Source organism: Canis aureus, chromosome 4, assembly GCF_053574225.1.
Source record: "Canis aureus isolate CA01 chromosome 4, VMU_Caureus_v.1.0, whole genome shotgun sequence".
NCBI classification, from domain to species: Eukaryota; Metazoa; Chordata; class Mammalia; order Carnivora; family Canidae; genus Canis; species Canis aureus.
Window position 1 is genome coordinate 86572736 of NC_135614.1, and position 18406 is coordinate 86591141.

An 18406-nucleotide genomic window follows, 5' to 3' on the forward strand; every position below is an offset into this window, starting at 1 on the left:
ACAAGGTTAATGAAAATCTACTTGAGAAAGGATTCCATTCTCTGACATAGAATGTCAACTTTCAAAATATTTTGTGTGAGATATTAAATAGCTTATTGAAAATGAATAAGATGAAAAAAAGTTCATTGGTCAAAAAATTGAGAATTGGAGTTAAAACAGATTGAATAAGTTTATTCAGTGTAAGACTTATCAATGCCTTTAGCATGTAAAATATAGTGAAATAGTCCAGGGGAAGGTCTGGTTGCTTCCATATCTTTACTCACTGAGCATTACTCATTAAGCAATGGTCTCATTTTTTTTCCTTCAGAGATTATCTCTCAAGCTTGGCTTTTCTCCCAAATCCATTGGAAAATTCTGCCTTAGGAGATCCTTGGTTGAAAATTGCTCCCAGGACCACTGTAGCAGGCTAAAAATTTAGGATATAGGTGTCCAAGCCCTCAAAATCAAATGGCTTTCCTCAGTCAGGGTCTAGGTACTTGAGAGGATTTGATCATTATAAAATTTGAAGGTACAGGGATGATCAGTTTCATAATCATTTGGAAGTATTATAGCATCAACATATATCTTATATATGATAAAGCGTTGAAAAAATAAAACTGTATATTTTAAAATTTCAGGGGTATAGGACCACTTTATTTCTTTATTAAGGCATTTTCCTGTGATAAAATTCTGTCATTATTTGAAAGTTCCAAAAATGCCCAAATGCCCATTAGCAGTATCGAGAAAAACAATTTTTGAGGGCATTAATTTTGTTAGTTTTAATGTACAGTTGCATTATTGTAATTTAAATAGCTGTGGAAAAAAAACCCATAAAACTGTCAGAGGAGTACTTTAGTGTAATTTTCAGCCTCTCAGAGTTCTGGATGACCTTTTCTTGTCAATGTTACAACAAAATAGGGAATTAAAGTAGATACATTCATTCCTCTATTTTTTTTTAAATCAGTTTCCCCAAGTGCTTGTTCATTCTGCACTGTTTCTAAAATTATACCAGCTACAGAAGCCTACCTACTTATTATCTCACACACATACTATTTTATTTGTTATGGGAATGAAAACATAGGTTCAGTACATTATAATTTTAAATACAGCTATACACTTTTTATTGTGCACATTTTGTATTAATTACACACACTATGCATGTCATGGGTAAAGTAAAAGCTTATAATTAATGCAAAGACAGAGGAAAAAAGGACAAATCCAGTGGTATGTGGCTTATGACCTATCACACTGTTATAAATTGTATAGGAAGGGTAGAAATATAGTTAATAGGCAAGTCATTTGAAGTATTTTATCAAACAGGATGGGGTTCCCAAGCTTCTAGAACTAAATGAGAGATAATACAAGCCGTGCAATTCTGTACTTTTCAGGTGATAAAATATGTCTCTGTGCAATGACACATAAAGTTGCAGCGAGAATTCTTATATGTTGGTATTTACCTCTATTACACAGCACACCTGGAGACCAGATGACCCATTTGTTCTTTTTTTTTTCCCCTCAAAATATCTATGTGGCATTTCATCAGTACTACTGTTCATATGAGTAGCATATGCTAGCTTGAAGTAAATGCCAGCATATCAAGATAAATTCTAAAGACGTAATAGCATCTTGAACATCCCGGGTAACTGCTTATATTTTCATGTGTAAAGAATGGCCATTTAAAAAAAAAAAAAAGGAGCAAACTTTCTTGTATCATGAGATTTAAAACCTCTATAAAGAATTTTTTTTTAATAATACATCGGTAAATATGTAGTACATAAAAAAAAAGCCAAGATATCAAAATTTGTTTTTTTTTAACCTAACTATACCTAATTTTATTTTATTTTTTTTATTTATTTTTTTATTGGTGTTCAATTTCCTAACATACAGAATAACACCCAGTGCCCGTCACCCATTCACTCCCACCCCCCGCCCTCCTCCCCTTCTACCACCCCTAGTTCGTTTCCCAGAGTTAGCAGTCTTTACGTTCTGTCTCCCTTTCTCATATTTCCCACACATTTCTTCTCCCTTCCCTTATTTTCCCTTTCACTATTATTTATATTCCCCAAATGAATGAGAACATATAATGTTTGTCCTTCTCCGACTGACTTACTTCACTCAGCATAATACCCTCCAGTTCCATCCACGTTGAAGCAAATGGTGGGTATTTGTCATTTCTAATAGCTGAGTAATATTCCATTGTACACATAAACCACATCTTCTTTATCCATTCTTCTTTCGTTGGACACCGAGGCTCCTTCCACAGTTTGGCTATCGTGGCCATTGCTGCTAGAAACATCAGGGTGCAGGTGTCCCGGTGTTTCATTGCATTTGTATCTTTGGGGTAAATCCCCAACAGTGCAATTGCTGGGTCGTAGGGCAGGTATATTTTTAACTGTTTGAGGAACCTCCACACAGTTTTCCAGAGTGGCTGCACCAGTTCACATTCCCACCAACAGTGTAAGAGGGTTCCCTTTTCTCCGCATCCTCTCCAACATTTGTTGTTTCCTGCCTTGTTAATTTTCCCCATTCTCACTGGTGTCAGTGGCATTTCTATACACTAACAATGAGACTGAAGAAAGAGAAATTAAGGAGTCAATCCCATTTACAATTGCACCCAAAAGCATAAGATACCTAGGAATAAACCTAAACAAAGATGTAAAGGATCTATACCCTCAAAACTATAGAACACTTCTGAAAGAAATTGAGGAAGACACAAAGAGATGGAAAAATATTCCATGCTCATGGATTGGCAGAATTAATATTGTGAAAATGTCAATGTTACCCAGGGCAATATACACGTTTAATGCAATCCCTATCAAAATACCATGGACTTTCTTCAGAGAGTTAGAACAAATTATTTTAAGATTTGTATGGAATCAGAAAAGACCCCGAATAGCCAGGGGAATTTTAAAAAAGAAAACCATATCTGGGGGCATCACAATGCCAGATTTCAGGTTGTACTACAAAGCTGTGGTCATCAAGACAGTGTGGTACTGGCACAAAAACAGACACATAGATCAGTGGAACAGAATAGAGAATCCAGAAGTGGACCCTGAACTTTATGGGCAACTAATATTCGATAAAGGAGGAAAGACTATCCATTGGAAGAAAGACAGTCTCTTCAATAAATGGTGCTGGGAAAATTGGACATCCACATGCAGAAGAATGAAACTAGACCACGCTCTTACACCATACACAAAGATAAACTCAAAATGGATGAAAGATCTAAATGTGAGACAAGATTCCATCAAAATCCTAGAGAAGAACACAGGCAACACCCTTTTTGAACTCGGCCATAGTAACTTCTTGCAAGATACATCCACGAAGGCAAAAGAAACAAAAGCAAAAATGAACTATTGGGACTTCATCAAGATAAGAAGCTTTTGCACAGCAAAGGATACAGTCAACAAAACTCAAAGACAACCTACAGAATGGGAGAAGATATTTGCAGATATCAAAATTTGTAAAAAAAAAAAAAAAAAAAATTCAGTGAGAAAGGTAAGCCAGAGTGATGTGGCATTTTATTAGAATCCATATGTTTTGGTCACCCCATGGGCCTGGGGGTGTCAACACACATGAATTTGAATTTGAGCTGAGAAATTCTTATTATAAATTATTTCTTCCCCTGATGTGACGTGAATGAAAAGCCTGACTTGTTATATTGTCCCCACTGGGTTTTGGCTTCTCACAAACTCAGAGTCGAAACCAGGCTTTAGCAAGGAGGCGGGATATCAAGCATTGGGTGGTCCCTAAATTCAAGGACTGATAATAGAGACTAAACTCATTGCTCAATTATCCTTCTGAGCTTGAATGTAACTTAGACTCTGAGAAAGGTCTCATTTCCCCTTTTAAAATCCTTCTCATCTCCAAATTACAGCATCCCACTTGATAAAAACTTTTTCTCCCAAACCCCATTCTACAGGGCCTCTGTGCATTTTATTGTAATTTTATTTCATGTTGCAGTGTGTTTTCAAAAATGTAACTACCAGCGTGAGACCTTGAATTTGAACTTCACTTGACTAAGTAAATTAACTTTTTAAAATCTCTTCTCGGGACGCCCGGGTGGCTCAGCAGTTGAGCACCTGCCTTCGGCCCCAGGTGTGATCCTGGAGACCCGGGATCGAGTCCCACGTCGGGCTCCCTGCATGGAGCCTGCTTCTCCCTCTGCCTGTGTCTCTGCCCCTCTCTCTCTCCCTCTCTCTCTCTGTGTCTCTCAGGAATAAATAAATAAAAATCTTTAAAAAAGGTAAGTAAAAATAAAATAAAATCTCTAGTTTTCTGGAAGGGAAATATGGAAAGAAAAAAGTAGAAGAGACTTAAGTATTTCATCTTAAAAGAAATATCTTCTGGTCTACGAATGGCATTTTGTAAGTGTAATGCATTTCGTTTGATTTTCAGGAAGACTAAGAATTATCATATGCTATCATTCATATTTTCTCTTGTTTTATAAAAATGTCTTAATCAATAGACTTAGTCCCACAACCTCAATCCTTTTATGATCTTAAGTGGTATATTTAACTGGAAAACTAAAAAAGCAAAATGCAATTTAAAAGATTAGGAAATAAGTACTGTTCAAGTTCGATGACCTAGATGTAGTAGTAGGAAGTTTTCTTTCAGTCTAAAGGACAATTCTATAGTTAATATGATTTGTTACCATTTCTACTAGTTCATTTTTTTAAGTTTTTTGGTCCTCCTATAAGAATTGAGTTTTACATCCTCAGTCTCCTTTCTTTTCATCATTTCTGGTTTTAGTGTTAGTTTTCTCTTTTTTCCTAACAAAGTACCACAAGCTAACAGACTGGAAAAATAACATTGCATTATCTCACATCCTGTTCTGCGGGTCACAATCCTGGGTTATCTGCTTAGCCTCCCAAAGCTGAAATCCAGGTGTGAGCTGCCTGAGTTCTTATCCTGAGACTCCCGAGCTCTGGAAAGGAGCTCATTCAGGTTGTTGGTGGAATCTAGTTCTTGGGACTGAGGTCCCTGTTTTCCTACTGACTTTGAGCCAGGGGACAGCTCTGCTCAAAGGCCACCCTCAGGTTCCTTCTAGCTGAAGATGCTCCCTCTCTCTTCAGATTTTGCAACAAAATATGTCTATCTTGTCAGATCTTTGCAACTTCAAAACTCCATGTTTTGATTACAACTCTAACGACTAGCCAAAAACAAAACAAAACATAAACAAAAAACAAACAAACAAACAAAAAAACCCTTTGCTTTTAAAGGGCTGTAGTGATTTGGTTAGGGCACCTGGATAACCTTAATATCTGAAGGTCAAGTGTGTAGTAACCTTAATTACACCTGCAAAATGTCTTTAGTTTAAAATAACATAATCACGGGAATAACACCAGGGAGTCATCTTCGAAAATCAGTTGTTTCCCAAGTCCAAAACTTTGAGACTGTTGCACTTTTTGTACATATTTAATTTACTTCAAGGAAAAAATGCCTACAAAGGAATCATATCCATGTGGACACACATTCTGAAAAAATAAGCAGCGATGTATATGTATCTCAAAATGTGTTAATTCTTAATAAATATTTTAAAAATTATGACTTCAAGATCGTTAAATATTGTTTGCATTTGTATCTCAAAATGTGTTAATTCTTAATAAATATTTTAAAAATTATGACTTCAAGATCATTAAATATTGTTTGCATTTTTTCATTTAGAATAATTAAGAAAATATTTTTATAGTTTAGTTAACAAGCAGTCAAATAATAAAATCATAGAATATCATGTATTTTTCTTCCTTAAAAAAACAGTCATTTCTTACTGAATGTCTGTTACAAACCAGCTCAGTTTTTGGTGGTGAAATGTTTCTTATGCAGTTGAACTGCATTAAATTGAGTTCCACAGATACAGAATTCTGATTATTTGGGGAGCGTTTATGAATAGCTTAAAGGCTAAAGAAAATTTACACATTTTTAAGTAGTTAGGGTTCTGAAATAGCAGTTTTTTTTAATAGAAGATTAGTACACTGATTTTATATCATCTCAAACCTATTTATTTATTTTTTTAAACCTATTTATTAAGGAAATTCTTCTAATGATACTTATGCGCTATTATTTAATTAATGTCTGCACTTCAAAGTAAATACATATTATAATCCATACCTATGTCATCAGAGAAATGCAAATTAAAACTTGGAAATACCATAGCACCTATGAGAGTGGACAAGTTCTAGAACACTGACATCAAATGCTGTGGGAACGTGTAGCAACAAAACCCCGTTTCATTGATGGTGACAATGAAAACTGGTACGGCCATCATCGAAGGCTGTTTGACAGTGTCTAACAAGACTAGACATCTTCTAACCATTTGATCCAGCAGTTTTGCTGCTTGGTATTTACCCAAAGGAGCTGAAAATTTACATCCACACAAAAATCTGTACATGGATGTTTATTGTGGCTTTATGCATAACTGACAAAATCTGAAAGCAACCAACATGTCATTCAGTAGCTAAATGGATAAACTGTGACATATCCATACAATTGAATATTATTCAGTGCTAACAGAAAATAAGCTGTCAACCCAGGAAAAGACCTTGAGGAAACTGAAATGCATAATACTAAGTGAAGGAAGCCAATCTGGAACGGTGACATCCTATAGGATTCTAATTGTATGACGTTCTGGAAAAGGCAAACTATAGATACAATTAAAAAAAATCGAAGAGACACAGTGGCTTCCAGGGGCTTGGGGTGGGGAAATACATGGACAATATGAAGCAAAACAGATTTTTAGGGCAGTGAAACTATTCTGTTTGTTACTACTTTGGCGGATACATACATTTTTCGAAATCCATAGAAGGTTAGGCGCCAAGATTAAATCCTTACATAAACTATGGACTTTGAGGGATAATGGTGTGTCATTGTAGGTTCATCAGTTGTATTCATGAATAATCTCCTCCACCATCAACATCCCCGATGACAGGTGTGGTTTATTTGTTAACACTGGTGAAATTAACTAATTTTTAAAGTAAGCTCTATGCACAATGTAGGGCTCGAACTCACAGCTCTGAGATCAAAAGTCAGTCACATGCTCCACGGACTGAGCCAGTAAGGTGCCCCTTGAGTTATGTTTTAGTAGACTATTTTTTAGAACTTCTTTTAAAAATCTAATTAATTAATTAATTAATTAATTGTTAATACAACAAAATATAGGTTAAAAATGGGATGTTTTGCAAAACTTTGTTTTCCATAACTTGAATAATCTAAGACAAATAGCTGAGTAATATGTAGCTCAATATGAAGTATTAAAATTGCATTTGACTTCTATTTTTGTTGAAATACAATTTACATACATTAGATTTCTTTCATATTTTTGATGAGCATTTCTACAATTTTGACAATATATGTCATGTCCACTAACATAATCAATAAAAAGAACAGAATTGTCTTCCTTTAGGTTCACACCTGTTTCTAAATAGTTAACCACTCCTTTCATTCCAAGCTCCTACTAACCTTTAACCTTTGACCTGTGTTCTATCCCTGTAATTTTGCCTTTAATTTTTTCCAAGTGTCATATAAAAAGAAGACTCACATATTTAGTCTTAGGAGTTTGGATTTTTTTCAATTAGCATAAAGCCTTTGAGAATTATTCACAGTGAAACTTTCAGTAACTCTTTTTCTTTTTATCTCTGTGTGGTATTCCATTTTAAGAATACATAGTAGATGATTTACTAGCTCAAGAAGTGTTGGGATTTGGGCAGTTATTAATAAAACCACTACCCTTGCTTAAGTACAGGTTTTTGCATGAACATAAGTTTTTGTTTTCCTTCAATAAGTGCCTAGTAGTGGAATTGCTGAATTGTGTAATAGGAATATGTTTAATTTTATAAGAAATTAAATAATTTTATAAGAAATTACCACTGGTCTTCCAGAGCGGCTGCAGTATTTACCACGCCATCATCAACATATGAGAATGTCAGTTGCTTTATATCTTTCCAAGAAACTGACATTACCATTTTAAAAAATAATAATTTTAGCAGTTCTAACAGATAATGGTTTTCTTGATTTTAATTTTCATTTCCTTCATGACAAATGATGTTCAGCATCTTTTCATGAGTTTTTCCACCACTGTATATATTCTGTGATATAGTATCTGCTCAAGTTTTGTGCCTATTTTTAAAATTTGAGTTGTTTCATATTATTAACTTCAAAAATTTCTGTATAAAATTCCTTTACCATATGACAGTCCATGTCTTATCTTTTCATTAGCTCAACCATGTCTTCCAAAGAGCAGACATTGTTTATTTTGATATACATCTTATTAAGCATTTCTGTCTGGGTTGTATTGTTTATGCTCTGTTTCCTAACTGAAGTGAATTTTTTCCCCCACGAATTCTATTGAAATGTTACTGTTTTAGGCTTTATCTATAGGTCTATGTCCTAATGGTTCCCTTCCATTCCTAGTTTGCTAAAAGGTTATTATTAGTTGATATTGAATTTAATCAAATTCCACTTCTCTGTCTATTGAGAGGACCGCATTGATTTTCTTGGCTTAGCGTGTTAGTAGTGGTGACTAACTTTGGCCAATTTTAAAATGTTTAATTAGTCTTGCATTCCCAATTAAAACTTCATTTGGTCACTATGTGCTATTCTTTTTATATATTGTTGTCTATGGTTTGGTAATATTTTAGAGGACATTTGTGCTTTGTACTTAGATGAATAATAGGTCTCTTGTTTTCTTGTAGTACTTGTATTTGATTTGATGTCACTTTAACTATATAAATATAGTAAAACGAATTGGAAAGCATGCTTCATCTTATTTTCCGGAAGAGTTCGTGTAAACTTACTATATTCTGTTTCTTAAAAATTTTGACAGAATACGTCAGAGGAAATGTTTGACCTTGAGGTTTCTTGTTACACAAGCAGTTGATTTGATGGAATTAGGATTTTCAAGTTTTTAGCAGTGAAACTGTTCTGTTAATACTAATAAGATGGTTACAAGTTTTCAAGTTTTGTCTGAAATGAGCTTTGGTAGTGTGTACCGTTCAGGAAATGTTTCTCTTTTATCTAAATTTTTGAGATTTTAGCAATAAAGTAGGTGACTTATTCCCTAATTACTCTTTTTATTTTTGTAAAATCTGGAGTGATATCCATATTTTATTTATTTAATCTGTTGCTTGTTTTCCTTTTAATGGCCAGTTTTGCTGGAAGTTTATTGATTTTTAACAGTTTTTCAAAAGTTTCAGCTTTTTGCCTCCATGATTTTGTTTATTTTTGACTTCATTGATTTTTGTCTGTATTATTTCTTTCCTTCTGCTTATTTTGGGCTTGATTTGTTCTTATACTTATTATCTCAAGGTGGAATCTTGGATTTTTGATTTGAACCTCTCTTTTCTTTCTAACGTAATCATTTATTGCTATAACTTTCTCTCTATGTACTGCTATAGTTGCATTGCCCAAATTTTGAAATATCATGTTTTTAACTCAATTTAAACTATTTTCTAATTTTCCTTGTGGGTACTTCTTCAACCTTTGGGTTGTTTAAAAATATGTCGTTCAACTTCCAAATACACTTTACTATTTCAGTATCTGTTATTGATTTCTAAAGGAATGTTGTTAGTTTGAGATCTTACTCATTACGTAGGATTTCAATTCTTGTAAATGTATGAAGATTTGTTTTATAGCCTTGCTATGTATTCCGTTTTGTTAACTGTTGCATGTGCACTTGATAAGAAAGTATATTTTCTGTTACTGGGTGCAGTGTTTTATAAATATAAAATAGCCCAAGCTGGTTAATAGAACTGTTTAGATCTCCTAAATCCTCACCGACATTTTGCTCCAATCTCCAGTTTCAAGTGCATAGTTTCCCATGTAACCTCATGTCTCTGAAGTGATCAAAGAAAGTCATATTTTTGACTAGCCATTCTTTGTTGTTATTGTTGTTTTGGTGATGGCAATGTTATTCCTAACTTCATTCATTCATTGATTCATTCCTAACTTTATTCTAAATGAAAACCAGAGAACTCACATTTTTAGAGAAAAAATGGAAAACACCTCAGAGTTCTGCCTTCTATTCTTTGGTAGGTTTGCACATGCTGCATTTTGGGAACTCTTACTAACCCATTGTCAGCATTTCATTGTGAAAAATGAAAACTACTCACAATGAAGTAAAAAAAAAAAATTATCTTAAACCTGCTTATGAGAACTGAAAAGTTAATAAATATTCTATTAGAATTCTTGTGGAAAATGTGATGCGATACCATGTAGAAATTTGAAAGGCAGTGCTTATCTCTGTCCATTTTGGTTTCAAGTGCACAGCATAATGATTCCATATTTGTATGTATTGCAAGATCATGAGCACAATAAATTTAGTAGTATTTTGAATTGCTTTACAGTGATTAGACCATCTTTTCAATATAAGAATAATGGGAAATCAGAACTGCCAAAATCAAGAAATTAAATCCTCCCATATTAAAGAAAAGAAAAAGCAACATCTTAGTTTGCCATAAGATTCTCAAATGTTTCTAACATGGTATTGACATCATCAACAGCTTAAGAAGTGACAAACTTAATAAAAAACAAGTGTGTTATTCTATATGTTGGGAAATTGAACACCAATAAAAAATAAATTCATAATAAAAAAGGGACAATTGAGTGACCAAATCTGAGGAACAGAAAGAAAAAAGATTGAATAAAAGTGAATAAGCCTGTGAGATGCCCACCCCCCAAACAACAACAACAACAACAACAACAACAACAAAAAGGTGTGTGTGTGGTACTGGATTGTCCTAGTTTTCAACAGTCTAAAAACATTTGGAATTTGTGTAGCACATGCAGTTCCTCTCCTACCTATCAAACTACCAAGGGTCTAATTTTTCTCACTATTTATTTACTCTGAGATCCATACATAGTAATTTAACGGTTTTGACAGTTATTTGTTTCACAGAATTTTTGATCCCATACCATGTCATAAAAATCCAGAAAGCGTTTACTGCAAAGCAATTTAACAAGGCACGAAGAGAGGCACTCCGTCCACCCCCTAATACTTCTAATGATGTGGCCACTCTTGCTTTTTTATCTATGGAATTTAAAAGACAGTTTATGTGACTTGAAAATATTAACCTGGTTTTCTAAAAGACAGATTATTAAAATATTCTAAAACTATTTCAGAAGTCTGTAATTATCAAATAAAGATACCAGGCAAAAGAAATTTACTGGTACTGTTTGTTATTCGCAATGTTATCAGCAATTAAGCCTTTATTAAAAGCAGTTGGTAGTGTTTATCATCAGCGTTAATAATCACCACCAGGAGTGCCCTCTGTATTCCGAACAGATCCACAGTCTATGCACTTTATATAAGTAAATATCACTGAAGGCCAGGAAGGTAAATAAATTGGCCCTTGAACAATACTGGTGCGGACTGCATAGGTTCGCTTACATGAGGAATTTATTTTCCAGTTAATATAGTATAACACCATACATGTGCTACCTGTGTTTTATCATTCTTATGATTTTTAATAAAATTTTCTTTTATCTACCATACGCTATTGTAAGAATATAGCATATAATATGATGACATACAAAATATACATTAATCAACTGTTTATGGCCCCAGTAAGGCTTCCCATCACCAGAAGCTACTAGTCATTAGGTTTTAGGGAATCAAAGGTCATCCATCAATTTCAGCAGCATGGTGAGTGGACTCCCCTCTCCCCCCAGGTGTTCAATGGTCAACGGCGCTGTCATTACCCTTTTAGAGTTTGGGAGACCAGGGGTCTTATTGAGAAAATTGCTCGGTGACACAGTTTGTCACCTGCTGTATTTAAAGGTCAGTGTTGCAGGAAGTCACCTCTTTGACAGCCCCTGAGGTGTGGTGCCCACGGCTGCTCTGTACGGGCAGGACACCCACAGGCTGTCCCTGCCCTGGGGGAAGAAGAGGCTTCTTAGCTCCTGCACCTGGAACAAAAATCATCACAACTATACAAGCAAAATAACTGCATATGCTGTTATTCAACTACTCGAGGTGGTTGAATCCGTGAGTAACAGCAACAGCAAAGAAGTAACTCTGAGGCTGGGGAGGGAATAAGCCTAGAGGAGTCTAGAAATATTTGCCGCAGTAGCTTGGGTGTTGAATGAGGGATGTGGTCTAGCAGATAGACTCCTCCTCCCCCCAGGGACCCTCCAGTCCCTCTCCTGCCCTCACCCCTGCAGAGGGGGTTCGCACGGGTGACAGGGGTTGTGGTTGTCAGAGGCCCTCCTGCTCCAAACCTCAGCTGGCTGGACGCAGCCCCTCTGGGCAGGCTGCAAACCTGCCCCAAGGACAGACTCCTGCGGGGGAGTTGCTATCCCTCACCTCACCCCAGAAACCCCGACTTCCCAGAGTGAGAATAATGATTTTCAGTTTGTTTCAAAGCACAATTCTCTTGAACATAGAGAGGATGTTTTATTGAGATGAATGATATTTGGTTTCTCAGTTGAAACACAAACACACACACACACAAAAAAAAAAAATGCATTGAAAGCTGATTCAGCAAAACTCTCTTTTAGATCCGTCGTCTGTGACTTTATAATATTTAAAAGAAATGGAGAACTGTACATTTCTTCAGAGACCACGGATTCCAATGAACGTCAAATATCTAAACATGCGTATTAACACTAATTGATAAAAGGCTCTATTATAAATCTCCAACTGTATTGACCACAATGTCTTAAAAGCCATGTTATTGTCTAAGAATATACGAGTCCTTCGTAAGGCATTTATAGGATAACATTGGCAAAACCCTGTCTTGATTGTAGGATCCATTTCTCAAAGTTTTATTTGGAGAATCATGTAATTGGAACACCGGCGTCTTTCTTGCACACATTATACAGGTTAATGTATTTTTAAAAGTGTGATTTTAAATGATTGCTTCTAATTACACCCTAACATTTTTTTCTTGCTTTGATACATTCTCTCTTATGTAAAAAGCTCGTAGATCCACATATAGGTTTTGACCCAGCCGCGTAGCATGCTGTATATTGATGGGACAAGAAAGCACACGTTTATTTATTTTTTATTTTTTTAAAGATTTTATTTATTCATGAGAGACACAGAGAGAGGGGCAGAGACACAGGCAGAGGGAGAAGCAGGCCCCACGCAGGGAGCCCGACTTGAGACTCGATCCTGGGTCTCCAGGATCACGCCCTGGGCTGAAGGCAGCGCTAAACCGCTGAGCCCCCCAGGGATCCCCGAAAGCACAGGTGTAATTGAATTCTCACGTAGCTTTTATACATCTCACCCCAAAAAATCGCTATTGCTCTCAACCTTGACTTTTAATGTATTACATATTCTTCAAGTCCCAAGACCAATGATAATTTCTCCAAACCTGAAGACACTTGGTTGTCCCCCCTGCTCATCTTCCCACCATGCTGCTTGTATTTCTGTTATAAAATCATTGTAGCCCTACCGGTTCTTAGAGAGTTGTATCAATAAATGGGAATTCTCCGCCAACACACTCAGCAACACACACACATCCACACGCAGGCTATGTTGGCATCTGTCTTTCCTCCCAGCTTCCCTGAGATGTCATGGATATAGGGCGTTGTGGAAAGGTGAAGGTGCACAGTGATGGTTTGACGCACGTATATATTGAGAACAATTACCATGGCAGGTTAGCTAATACCTCTGTCATCTCACATCATTATCAATTCTCTTTTGTGGTGAGAACGTGCAACATCGACTTCCCTGGCCAGCGTAGGTCCGTAATGCTGTATTGTTAACCACAGTCATCGTGCTGCACGTTATGTCCCCAGACATGGATCGTGTGACGGAAACTTGTACCTTTGGCCAACCTCTCCCCATTCCCGTGCATCCCCGTCTCGTAGAAGCCACTCTCTGTTTCTATGGGTTTGGCTCTTTTGGATTCTGTGTGTAGCTGATATCATAGAGCATTTGTCCTTATCCGCCTTATTTCTCTTATCACAAGGTGCTCAAGATCCATCCATGTTGTTACAAAGGTCAGGACCCCCTTCTTTCCCGTGGCTAATACTCCACTGTGTGTCTACACCGCATCCACTTTAGCCCTTCGCCTGTGGATGGACATAAGCATTGATTCTGTGTCTTGGTTATTGTGAATAATACTGCCATGGACATGGAAGCACAGGCATCACTTTAAGATCCCAGTTTCCCGGGACGCCAGGGTGGCTCAGTGGTTGGGCGTCTGCCTTTGGCTCAGGTCGTGACCCCGGGGTCCCAGGATCAAGTCCCACGTCGGGCTCCCTGCATGGAGCCTGCTTCTCCCTCTGCCTGTGTCTCTGCCTCTCTCTCTCTCTCTCTCTGTGTCTCTCATGAATAAATAAATAATTAAATAATTTAAAATTTTAAAAAAAGATCCCATTTTCATATCCTTTGGCTACATACCCAGAAGTGGCATTACTGAATTATAGGGTAGTTCTGTTTTTAATTTTTGGAGGAACTGAACTTCCATACTGTTTTCCTGGGTGACCGTACATCCTACCCACAAAGATGCCCTTTCCCCATGCACAGCAGCACTTGTTACCTCGTCTCCTTAGTGATAGCCATCCTAACCGATGGGGAATGATGTCCTCGTGTTTTGATTTGCATTTTTTGTCGATTCATGATATTCAGCATCTTTTCACGGACCTAATGATCGTTTTATGTGATCTTTGGAAAAAAAAAATATCTTTTGAGGATTATTTACCTATTGAATTGTATATGTTGCTTAATAGCTTGATTAATAAACCCTTATCAGATATATGAATCGCACATATTTTCTCCCACTCTGTAAGTTACCTTTTTTTTTTATGTGTGTACTATTTCTTTTGCTGTGTGGAAGCTTTTTATTTCTATATAATACCACTTACTAATTTTTGATTCTGTTGCCTGTACTTTTGATACCATATCTCCTCCCCCACCCCTAAAAAATGTGGCCAAGATCAATAGCAAGGATATTTTCCCCATATTTTCTATTAGGAATTTTGTGGTTTCAAGTCAAATTAATTTTTGTGAATTGTTTAAGTTAGGGATGGTAGTTTATTATTCTGCACAGGATTATATAGTTTCCCCAGTACCATTTCTTGAAGAGCTTAACCATTCGTTATTCAGCATTCTTGGTTCCCTTGTCAAATACTCGTTGACTTTTCATGCATGGGTTTATTTCTGGGTTCTTGATCCCATCTCATTGGTCTATGTGCCTATTTTTACGCCAGTCCAATACTGTTTTGATTACTATAGTTTTGTAATACAATTTTATGAGGAACTGTGATGCTTTCAGCTTTGTCCTTCTTTCTCAGGATTGCTTTAGCTATTAGGATTTTTGTTGGGCAGGTGTGAATTTTAGGATTGTTTTTCCATTTTCTATGAAAAACAACACTGGGCATTTGATAGTGATTGCATTGAATCTCTAGATAGCTTTGCGTAATACGGATATTTTGATAATATTAATTTGTCCAATACATGAACACAGAAAGAAAATGTCATTCCCCATTTGTTGGTGTCCTCAATTTCTCTCATACTGTTTACAGTTTTCAGTTTACAGATCTTTCATTTCCTTGGTTAAGTTTTCTTTTCTAAGTTCTTTATTGTTTTTCATACTATTATGAATGGGACTGTTTTCTTTATGTCCTTTTTAGATATTTTGTTTTTAATGTTTAGAAATGCAACTGACTTCTAAATGTTAGTTTTGTTGCCTGCAACATTACTGAATTTGTTGGTTATTTCTAATAGTTTTTAGTGAAGTTTTTAGGATTTTACATATATAAGATCATATAATTTGTAAACAAATATGATTTTTACATCTTCCTTGTGAAATTGGGAACATTTTATTTATTTTTCTTGCCCGATGGCTCTGGGTAAGACTTCCACAACGATATTGAATAAAAGTAGTGAAAGTGGGTATCTTTATCTTGTTCCTAAGATGTTGACCCTTTAACCATTGAGTATGTGTTATGAGATTGTCAAATATGCCTTTAATTATGTTGAGGTAAGTTATTTTTCTACCCAGTGTGTTAAGAGTCTTTAACATGAAAGGGTGCCATATTTTATAAAAATGCTTTTTCTGCACCAAGATGACTGTGTCATTTTAACTTCCTATTAATGTGATATATCACATTTATTGACTTGTGTATGTTGAACCATGCTTGTATCACAGCCATAAATCCCACTTGATCATAGCGGATGATCCTGTTAATGTCCTGTGAGATTTGGTGTGCTATTACATTATTAAACTATTTGTTAAAATATTTGACACCTCTGTTTATCAAGGATGTTGAACTGTGGTTTTTCTTTTCTGTAGTGTCCTTGTGTGTGGCTTTTGTATCAGAGCAATGCTTGTTTTGTAACATGAATTTTGGATTATTCTCTCCTTTCCAACTTTTTGGAAGAGCTTGAGGATGATTGAAATTAATACTTTTTCAAATTGCTGGTAGACTTTGCCAGAGAAACCATCTATATCTAGACTTTTCTTTGGAGAGTTTTGATTACTGACTCAATCTCCTTACTTGTATTGGTCTGTTCATATTTTCTGTCTCTTCATAACTCAGTCGTGGAAATTTGCATGTTTCTAGAAATGTGTCCATTTCTTCTAGGTTCTCCAATTTGTTGCTGCATAATCCTTCAATGTAGTCTCTGATAATCCTTTTTTATTTCTCTGATGTCAATCTTAATGTCTCCACTTTCATTTTTTATTTTATTTTTTGAGGCTTCCCTCTTTTTTCCTTAGCCTCACTTCGCTGAAGTTTTGTCAATGCCATGTAACTTTTCAAATAAACAACTTTTGGCTGACTGGATCTTTTCTACTGTTTTCCTGGTCTGTTTCATTATTTCCTGTTCTGATTTATGTTATTTCCCTACGGCTAACTTTGGGATTAGTTTGTTTTTCTGGTTCTAGTCCTTTGAGGTATAGAGTTAGGTTTTTTATTTGTGATGTATTTCTTCTCCTTCTTCCTCTTCCTTTTCCTCCTTCTTTTCCTCCTCTTCTTCCTCTTCTACTTCTTTTCTTGAGAAGGCTCCACATTGGATGTGGAGCCCATACAGGGTTTGAACTCATGACTCCAAGATCAAGACCTGAATTGAGATCAAGAGTCAGATGCTTAATGGGCTAAACCACCCAGGCATCCCTGTATTTTCTTAATTTATGTTTATCACTATAAACTTCAATTTTGGAATTACTTTTCATGCATCCCATAAATTTTGGTATGTTCATTTTTGTTGATTTCAAGAACTTTTAAAATTTTAATTTCTCTTTTTATTTCTTCTTTGACCCCGTGGTTGTTCAAGAGTGTTATTAAGTTTCCACATATTTGTAAATTTTCCTGTTTCCCTCTTGTTATCGGTTGTTAATTTTATATCATTTTGGTAGGGAAAGATACTTGGTATGATTTGAATCCTCTCAAATTTGCTAAGACTTATTTTGTGACCTATCATATGATTTTTTCTTGAGAATATTCTATGTATGTTAGAGAATAATGTGTATTCTGCTACTGTTCGATAGAATGTTTTTATATAACCGTTAGGTCCATTTGATCTACAATATAGTTCAAGTCCAATATTTCCTTATTGATTTCCTGTCTGGATGATTTATCCATTGTTGAAAGTCAAGTATTGAAGTCTGCTGTGATCATACTGTCTGGTTCTTTCTTAGATCTGTTAGTATGTTCTAGTTGTTTTATGTATTCAGATGTTGGGTACATATTTATGATTATTATATCCTCTTGATGAACTTACCACTTTATAATTATATAGTGAACTTCTTTGTTTATTATTACTATTTTTAAAGTCTACTTTTTTTTCTTTTTTCTGATACCAGTATAGCTACCCCTGCTCTTCTTTGCTTTTCATCTGCATCATATATCTATTTCCATCCTTTTACTTTGAGGTTATGTATGTTCTTAAAGCTTGAGGCTGCAGATGGCTTTGTCAGTCTCTGCTTGTTTCTTTCTTCTTTCCTTTTCTTCCATTTTAGCCACTCCATGCCTTTTAGTTAGAGAATTTAATTCATTTACATCAAAAGTTATTATTAAATGTAAGAATCAATTAATGCCATTTCATTTTTTAGGGGATGTTTTGTAATTAACCTTCGTCCTTTTGCCCTCTCTGCCTTCCTTTGTAGTTGATGATTTTTTGGTGCTATGCCTTGGTTCCTTTTTCTCTCTTTCATGTGTATCTATTTGAGGTTTTTGCTTTGTGGTTATTGTAAAGCTGACATAAAATATCTATTGATATAAAGCTGCTAACAACTTAACTTTGATCACATGCAAAGCCATTGCCACTTTGGACCCTCTTTTATGTTTTAATGTCACAGTTAACCTGTTTTTGTATTATGCATTCATTAATAAGTTGCTGTAGCTATAGTTATCTTTTAGATGTTTATCTTTAGCCTTTGTATTACAGTTACGTCTTTAGCATGCCACCCTTTTACAGTATTCCAGTTTTCTGAAGTTGATGGCATACTTACCTTTATCATTATGCTGTATATTTTCATAT

At 35.5% G+C, this 18406-nt stretch overlaps 1 protein-coding gene across 9 annotated transcripts in view; it reads left to right on the plus strand.

Annotated features, from left to right (window-relative positions):
* CDH18 (cadherin 18) overlaps positions 1 to 18406 on the plus strand; it is a 951119-nt gene that overhangs the window by 774211 nt on the left and 158502 nt on the right. The gene's annotated exons all lie outside the window — the stretch shown is intronic.